The sequence below is a fragment of the Egretta garzetta genome, unplaced genomic scaffold (assembly GCF_000687185.1).
Source record: "Egretta garzetta isolate BGI_Z169 unplaced genomic scaffold, ASM68718v1 scaffold84, whole genome shotgun sequence".
Lineage (NCBI taxonomy): Eukaryota > Metazoa > Chordata > Aves > Pelecaniformes > Ardeidae > Egretta > Egretta garzetta.
In genome coordinates, this window is record NW_009259526.1 from 297,794 (window position 1) to 305,985 (window position 8,192).

The window sequence follows — 8,192 nt, forward strand, 5'->3', positions numbered from 1 at the left end:
CTACCGTTTCCAGCTCCCCAGCCTGCCTCTCTGCCCCCCGGCATGAATTTCATAAAGCACAAATCTCCCAGCGGGAATCCCTCAGCAATTGATTTCCTACTCATGAAATACAGCAGGCGGACGTCCTGGCTTTCCTGGCAAGAAAGAGAGATGAAAGGAAAAATTTGCCTCCGTGGGTTTTTTTTTTTTCCTAAGCTGCGTGGCTGCAGTGTCCAATCTCCCCCTGCCAGGAGGTTCCTGCAGGAACACGTTTCCGTGGGGCGACAACCCGCTGGAGATGCACAGAGAGCATCGTGTGATCAACCCCCACGAGAGCAGATCCCCGTTCATAGAATCATTTGGGTTGGAAAAGACCTTTAAAATCATCAAGCCCAACCGTTCCCCTACCCCTGCCATCCCACCCCCAAACCCTGGCCCTAAGCACCACGTCTGCCCGGCTTTTAAATCCCCCCAGGGGTGGGGACTCGACCCCTTCCCTGGGCAAACCATTCCAGCGCCTTCTCCCCCAGCCGCTCCTCATCAGCCTGGGGCTCCAGACCCCTCCCCAGCTTTGTGGCTCTCCTCTGGAGATGTTCCAGCAATGCAACATCTTTCTTATAGTGAGGGGCCCAAAACTGAACCCAGTATTCAAGGTTCAGGCTCTGTCTTGGCTCACGAACAGGTCCCAGAACAAAATTCGCAGTGACTACATTTCCTCAGGACAGGTAATTTCCAGCCTGTTTTTCCTCTTCAGCTATTCCACCTTCCACAAAAGCCACGTGCCTGGGATTGCTTCGGAACAAATCACGGCTAGGAGCACTGGGAAGCAGTGAAATACTGAACAGCCAAGCCAACGCAACCCCCCCTTATCAGCCCATCCCCACATCTCCTGGCATCACCTGAATGCTCACGAGAGTTGGAGAAGCCAACCTGCTCTCCAAGAACCAGCTCTGCAGTCGAAACGTAGCCGAGGGGCAGAGTCAGCCACATCAAAAGTGCCGCTCGGCAGGCGAAGGAGCCCACGCGGTGGAGGAGATCCCAGCCGGCAGGGGCCGGGGATGCTCCATTACCAACGATGATGCCAGCTCAACCGACGCTTGCTCACTATTTGGGTCATTTTTGTTGCTTTTACGTTAGTGACACATCTCGCACCCCGCAGTTGTGTTTCCCCCCCCTGCAGCCACATGAAAAAGCTTGTTTTCAGGCTGGAAACAAGTCCACAAACTCCTCTACCAATTTCAATACAGATGACAAAACTACAAAACCTCCATTATTCAGGTGCCCCAGGGCAGCAAGGAAGGGAAAAACTGAGAGCAGAGGTGGGAACCCCAGCCACAGGCAACAGCATCTTATTCTGCCTCTCTCAGGGGCGTTTTTCTTTCCAATCCAGAAAATCCCCTGTCCCTTGTAGAAGGATCCTGGCTGGATCCTACACGAGGAGCCAGCCAAGCAGGAGAGCTGCAAATCCATACGGGGAAAACAGAGGAGATGCTACTACAGCCCAAAAGTTCTTCTCACCTTAAATCCTGGCCAGGTAACAGGGAGATTCAAAGTCTCCAACACAAGAAGCACCTCAATTCTTGCACAGCCTGGCTGTCGAGCACGGTGTTACTCTGCTGAGCCCATAAACCTGCCAGCACCCGACTGCAGAGGAAGTTCATCACACCCTCCACATTAATTAGGTTGTACTGGAGATGTAGAATTGATTGCCGACACAGACGACAACTCCGCAGTTATCTGGGACTCACTAAGCAACACAAAAAGGTTATTGATGCAGTTGGGGAATGCTTCTGTACAGCTAGTGCTCCTCTACCCTCCTGACATCCAAGGCAGGCAAACGCATCGCTTAACATTTACAAGAAGAAAGCAATTCTTATTGCAAAGAAAAAAAAAAAAAAAAATCAACTTCCCAGCAAGGAGCCTCGGTGAGCATTTGCAGAAGCTGGCCATTTCCAGGGAAATCTTTTTCTTCCACCTGCAAATGGAATTAAGCAGGTGGAGATGCAGAGGTCTCGCAGAGCCCCGGTATGCTCCTTATTGGTAAAACAACCCCGATATTACCCCAGATCACTGGCATCAGAAGCAGAAAGGTTTACGTGGCCATAACTCAGCCCTCCAACACAAGACACCTTCTCCTGCTCGGTCAGCTCTTGTCTGAAATCGCTCACCTGGCAGGAGCCCCTGCACGGCCCAGGGATTCTCCTCTTCAGGAATTATTCTCAGTGGAAAACGCAGCGGTATATCTTTGTTTCTTTTCTTTTTCTGCTTCTCCTCCACAAGCATCTGAAACCTCTTCTCCGTGGTGTGGTTGCCTGTAATTAAATTTTGCACCAATAAGATTTCTGATGGGGACCTCATTTTCCCTGGCACGCTAGGAAAACCTCAATCAGCAGCCTGGCAGCTTCAGTTCCCTAGGGAATTCAACTAAAAAATTAAAAATTTGGGGTCTAAATTAGATCCAAAGAGAGAACAGCCAGGTCCTACCGATTGTGGCTGCTCTTTTGGCCACTTCTAGTGCACGTATTGAATCCACTCTCTCCCTTGCTCACAGCCCAACATCCCCACTGTATCCACGGCCACGGGATACGAGCAGACAGCATCAGCCATAAACCTGACTTTGCAGCAACATCTTCCTTCCCCTTTCCTGTTTATTTTTTGCTCAGGGTTTCACAGCACACCATTTCCTAAGTTCACCTCAGTTATCCAACTTGCATTTTCCCCATCACGCTGACACAGCCAAGTACCACGCTCTTAAAACTGAATTTTCATTAGCAGACATTAAGCCACATGAATTACGAGATGTTTAAGTAGGTCAGGCTGGCATTAATTGCCAAAGTGAGCTGTAATAAGTGATTGTAGCCCAAAGCCATGGAGTCAAGTTTCCCTAAGCTCAAGTCAGGCCTCCTGCTTTTCCCTTTTTCCCTTAGAATAACCAACGGTATCGTAAGCCTGACGCTCCCCTACGCTTGTTGGCCTGAAGAGCATACGGAGAAAGGTGCCAGCTCTATAATTGCACTGGAAAATGTTGTGCCAGAAGACAGATTTCATGTGGGTTTTTTTTTTTCAAACAATGAACATTGTACAAAATATTAAAACATTTTTCTAAAACATGATATTAAGGTGAAGATGAGTCACTTCACTGTCATAACACGGGCACGGAGGGGAAACCAGAGCGAACAAAGCAGCAAATGCATTCAGCAGCAATTTGCACTCTAGAACCCTCCGATGATTAGGCTTTCAGGCCAGAGGAGCTCTGCTACTTAAGCAGACGAGGCGACACATTTAGCTGTTGCTTAGAGATATTGGAATATATTGCACCAAGCCTGCTCCCCAGCGAGCCCCCCTGAAGGGCTCCATGCTGGTTTGCTGTCCTGGTTTCTGCTGGGACAGAGTTAATTTTCTCCCTAGTAGCTGGTATGGCGCTGTGGTTTGGATTTAGTACTAGAGGAATGTTGATAACTCACTGATGGTTTGGTTGTTGCTGGGTAGTGCTTGGACTGGCCAAGGACTTCTCAGCTCTGCCAGGGGCACAAGAAGCTGGGAGGGGGCACGGCCAGGACAGCTGACCCCAACTGGCCCAAGGGCTATTCCATACCATATGGCATCATGCTCACTATATAAGCTATATAAGGAAGGGGGGGACGCTGGGAGCAATGGCATTTGTCTTCCCAAGTCACCGTTACGTGTGATGGAGCCCTGCTTTCCTGGGGATGGCTGAGCACCCGCCTGCCCATGGGAAGTGGGGAATTAATTCCTTGCTTTGCTTGTGTGGCTTTTGCTTTTCCTGTTGAACCGTCTTTATCTCAACCCACGAGTGTTCTCACTTTTACTCCTCTGATTCTCTCCCCCGTCCCACAGTGGGGGGAGTGAGCCAGCGGCTCCGTGGGGCTGGGGTGCCAGCTGGGGGTAAACCACGACATTTGCCACAAGTGCGCCACAGCCCTATGGCAAGGCCGTTGTTTGCAAAGCCTCCTAGCTTGCAGAACGGGTCAAGCAATGATGGAAAAGGGCGACTTTACAGAAGCGACAGTTCAGACGTCATTAAAATAAGTCAGAGTGCCAGCTCATATCACCTGGCAGCAACCCAGCTACCAAGGGCTCTTCACAGCTGTATAATAACCAGCTTAATAGCAACTAAATAGCCCTGCATGGGGTGCCAGTGGGTTGCAGCACTAGACACTGGTGTCCTGAACAGCCCTCGTCTGCCAGCAGCACAGCACTAGAAAGGACCGGGAGAAGAGCAGATCTCTACCTGCCGACTCACACCCATTTCTTTTCCACCCAAGTAGGGCAATTAACATCCTCTTATTTCTCTTCTACTCCAATCCTTTTCAACTGGGATTCCTCCTTATGTCTTGCTTGTTACCCCTGCAAATGCAAGAACCATGCTGGAGAGCCCCCTCGCAGAGGTGCTGTGCACATAGCAGGAAAGCAGAATCCTGTTAACATTTCAACAGTCATTGATAGTCTCCAGAGTTAACAGCGTGCCAAGATAGCTGCAGATGTAAGCAATGAACTGGACCCTAGAGCAGCGCAGCACCAGGTACTGTCACATATGATGCTGCTTCCTCACAGGCACAGGTCCTGCAATCAAATTACAGCAAAGCCATGGCTCACGGGGGAGGACGGAAGAAACCCAAGATAGGGAACAGCAAAAACTCAAAGCCCAGAAGACAAATTGCTCCATTGCTTGATCCACAGATTGATCCAGCAGATGGATTCCCCTGATTCCAGATACAGGTGAGGAGGATGAGGCAGCAGCATCCCCACAGCAGTCGGAGCCATCTCAGGACACCGTGGGACAGTCTTTGCCCGCTGCTTGTGGCAGCACCAACACAAGGGGAGCCCCCAGGCTGCTGCCCAGCACCTCCAGCAGCTGCCCTGAGCTCCCCAAACCCCACAAAGGGGATGGGCAGCATTGAAAAGGGTGACAGCCCCCTTCCAGAAACCTTCCTCTCCCAAAGCGCTCTGGTCTGGACAGACTCAGCTGGCTCGGGGCAGAAAACAAACCAAGGTACAGACTCGCTTCCAGCCCTAGTGAAAAGCAGGAAAAAAAAAAAAATACTGGAGAATGAAAGCATCCAAGAATGGAAACCCATTTTAATTTCTCTCTGGAAGCGTGTTTGAAACTAGACCAAGGGGTGGAAAAAAAAAAAAAAAAAAAGGTGTTTAAAGAACCTACATGGTGTTCTGCCTGTACCCTAAATCCTCTCAGATACATCCAGATTGCAGCAAGACTGCACCGTGCCCTTGCTCGTACAGCTGAGGTTACATGGCCAGAGCCCTATTAATTGCACAGGGGCACTCGGGCAGCACAGGCTCTGTGCCGGGAGCCAGGCAGCCTCCTGCAATGCCACTCACCCTCTGCGGCTGGATCACACCTCTGGGAATGTGCCCAGGCCAGGGCCATGCTGGGACCACAGCGCTGGGAATGCCCTGCAGAAGAGCCAGGGTCTCCAAAAGCTGCTGGGAGTAAGGGCTGACCCATTGCAGGAGCTTCACAGCCTCCCTCCTGGCTTGCGGGAAGGGAGCAAACAGCTCCAGCCACCCACCCACCACCTCCCAGTGCTACAGCTTTTCCTCAGACCAGAGGTGATGGGGAATAAATTACTCGCACAACATTTGTCTTGATTGCTCCCCTGCAGAGGCAGAGAGGGGGCAGTTATTGATACAGCCCTTGCTTGGCAGAACCAGGCCATTTGTAAGCAAGACTCATTACTCTGATTTGCTTTAAAGCATCTCCAGTACCACTTTGCCCTCCCCCCAGCTTGTGCTGGGTTGGATGTGTCACCAGCTGCAGGACCCATTGCAGTTGCTGGTACCATTCAAAGGCATTTTCTTCACCCACAAGTCACCGATGGAGACATCGGCTCCATCCTCCTCCCCCAGCACAAAAAAAAAAAAATCAGCACCTCCACCCCTTGCCTGGTTTCCAGGGATGTCCCACAAGGTGAGTGCCACCATCTGCCCAACGCAACCCAGCTCACTTTGGCTGGGAAGGGTTAGGAAGCAGGAGGACACATCCCAGCTTGTGGCAAAGGGAGAAGCACCCGGCACAGGGGTGATGAATAAGCTCAGGTTTCTCCTTTCCAGCTGACCCCAACACCCACCAACCGCACCGAGGAGGAGCCGATGGTTCCCAGGGATGCAGTGGCCAAACTCTGGGAATCCCCAGATCGGGGCCAGAGCAGCTCAGGGGAGACTCAGCCCCACAGCAGAGATCGCAGCATGGTGACAGTTACCCTACGATAAATAACCTGACCAAGCACGCTGGCTTTACCCACCAGAAGCCAACACTTACAGACCCTGCAGCATCACCAGTTCTGGATATTCGACCTGCAATGCTGTACCATCTTTTGAAAAGCCTGAACACTTCATACAAATAAATCACCCTAATAACCAGCGACTGCAAGATAGTCAGCCCAGAACATCTTGGTTTGGTGAGCAAAGAGTATTGATTGTATTTCTGTGTCCTTGAGATGAACTTGACACTCTGACAGCAGCCAGAGCCCAGGGAATTGGGATTATCTCCCCTGCTAATCCCCCAAGGGGCAGGATGGGAAGAAAAGCAGTTTGACAAAACTGAACCCAGTCCCAAGACTTCCCAGGGGCTGCAGGAGCTCCGTGGTCGTGCCCAGGGTCTGTGAAGCAGGGGGCTGCTGCTCCCTGGCTCAGCAGCTGGGAGGGATGCGGAGCCCAGCACCACCCAACCCCTTCCTCCAACACTGGGAAGCAAAGCAAAGTAGAAAATAATCCATGTAGGTGTCTGGAAAAGCTAGAGTCTGGGAACAGCCATCCCAATCCAGATCTGACCTGTTTGTGTGATTACACCCTCCCCTGAGCCCCAGCTTTTCAGGCAAAGCTCCGCTCTGTCTCTGCAAACTGTGGGTCCTCCCCAGCTGTCAGAGGCATGGACGTGAGGCTCAAAGCCCGCCCCAGGAGAGGACCAGGACTAACAGCACTGCGACCGCAGGGAGACATCCATGCATGAATTTAGATCTGTTTGCAACTGCTCTCCCCAAAGCATGTGAGTTTTACTGCAAGTCTGTTAGAGGGACTAAGCAAGGAGCACAGAACACTAAGCAGGAGCCCTGAGATATCAAAGAAACAAAAGCCCCTCTACTCACAGAATCGTTTGGGTTGGCAAAGCCCTTTAAGCTCCCCCAGCCCAACCGTTCCCCTACCCCTGCCATCCCACCCCCAAACCCTGGCCCTCAGCACCGCCTCTGCCCGGCTGTTAAATCCCCCCAAGGACGGGGACTCAACCACCTCCCTGAGCAGCCCCTTCCAGTGCCTGACAACCCTTCTGGTAAAGAAATTTTTCCTACTCATACCAGACAATGAGATTAAATTCTTGGTCTCCGTCTCACCTATGACACATCCTAACCAAGGCACACAAGTAAGAGACCACGCTCACTACAGATAAGGAGACATAAGGCAGCACAGGCAGCCGGGGAGGGCTGCAGCCCCAGTACAGGGCTCAGCCACCCCCACAGCCCCCGTGGTCCCATCCCCTTAGGGCCATGTCCCAAAACACAATACCTGGGCATGCAGCCACTGGCCAAGGCAGTGGGACAGCCAATTCCGAGATAACAGTTTGGGGAGTGACAAGACAGTTTCTAAGCTCTCCCAGGGACCCAGAGATGCATCTTACACTGAAAGACAAAGCCACGATGGAAGGATTTTCAACGCAAAACACTTTCACGCCATTTTGCCCTGAGGAATAGGTACAGATCAGGAAATTTAACATCACATTCTCCCAAAATTCTCTATCTTCCCATATTTCCTTCTCTTTGAAGAGAAGACAGCAATTCCTGGAAAACCGCCTTCCCCTGCAGACTTGGCAAAACCCCCTTTCCCTTACAACTACTTATGAACTGGGGCATTTTCCCCAAAACAGGCCAGAGGGGGGCTCTGGGAATCTTCTGTCTGAAGAAATATCATCCATACCATTCCTAAGTATCTTCTTGGGCAATCTTTAATTTCTGTTTCATTTTCCTTAGGCCTAATGGCTGGTCAGATTTTGGTTGAAATGCAGAAGATACCTGTACAAATTATACACTGGGCATAAAAAAATTACCATCTGCTGCTAAGCCAGTTATACCTATGGCCTTAAGGACTTACCTCCCTGAGTGCAATGAAGTGTTTTTATTTCCACCCAGGTACCAGGGCACGGTAAACTTGCCAGAAAAGGGTAAACATCACCCCCCCCC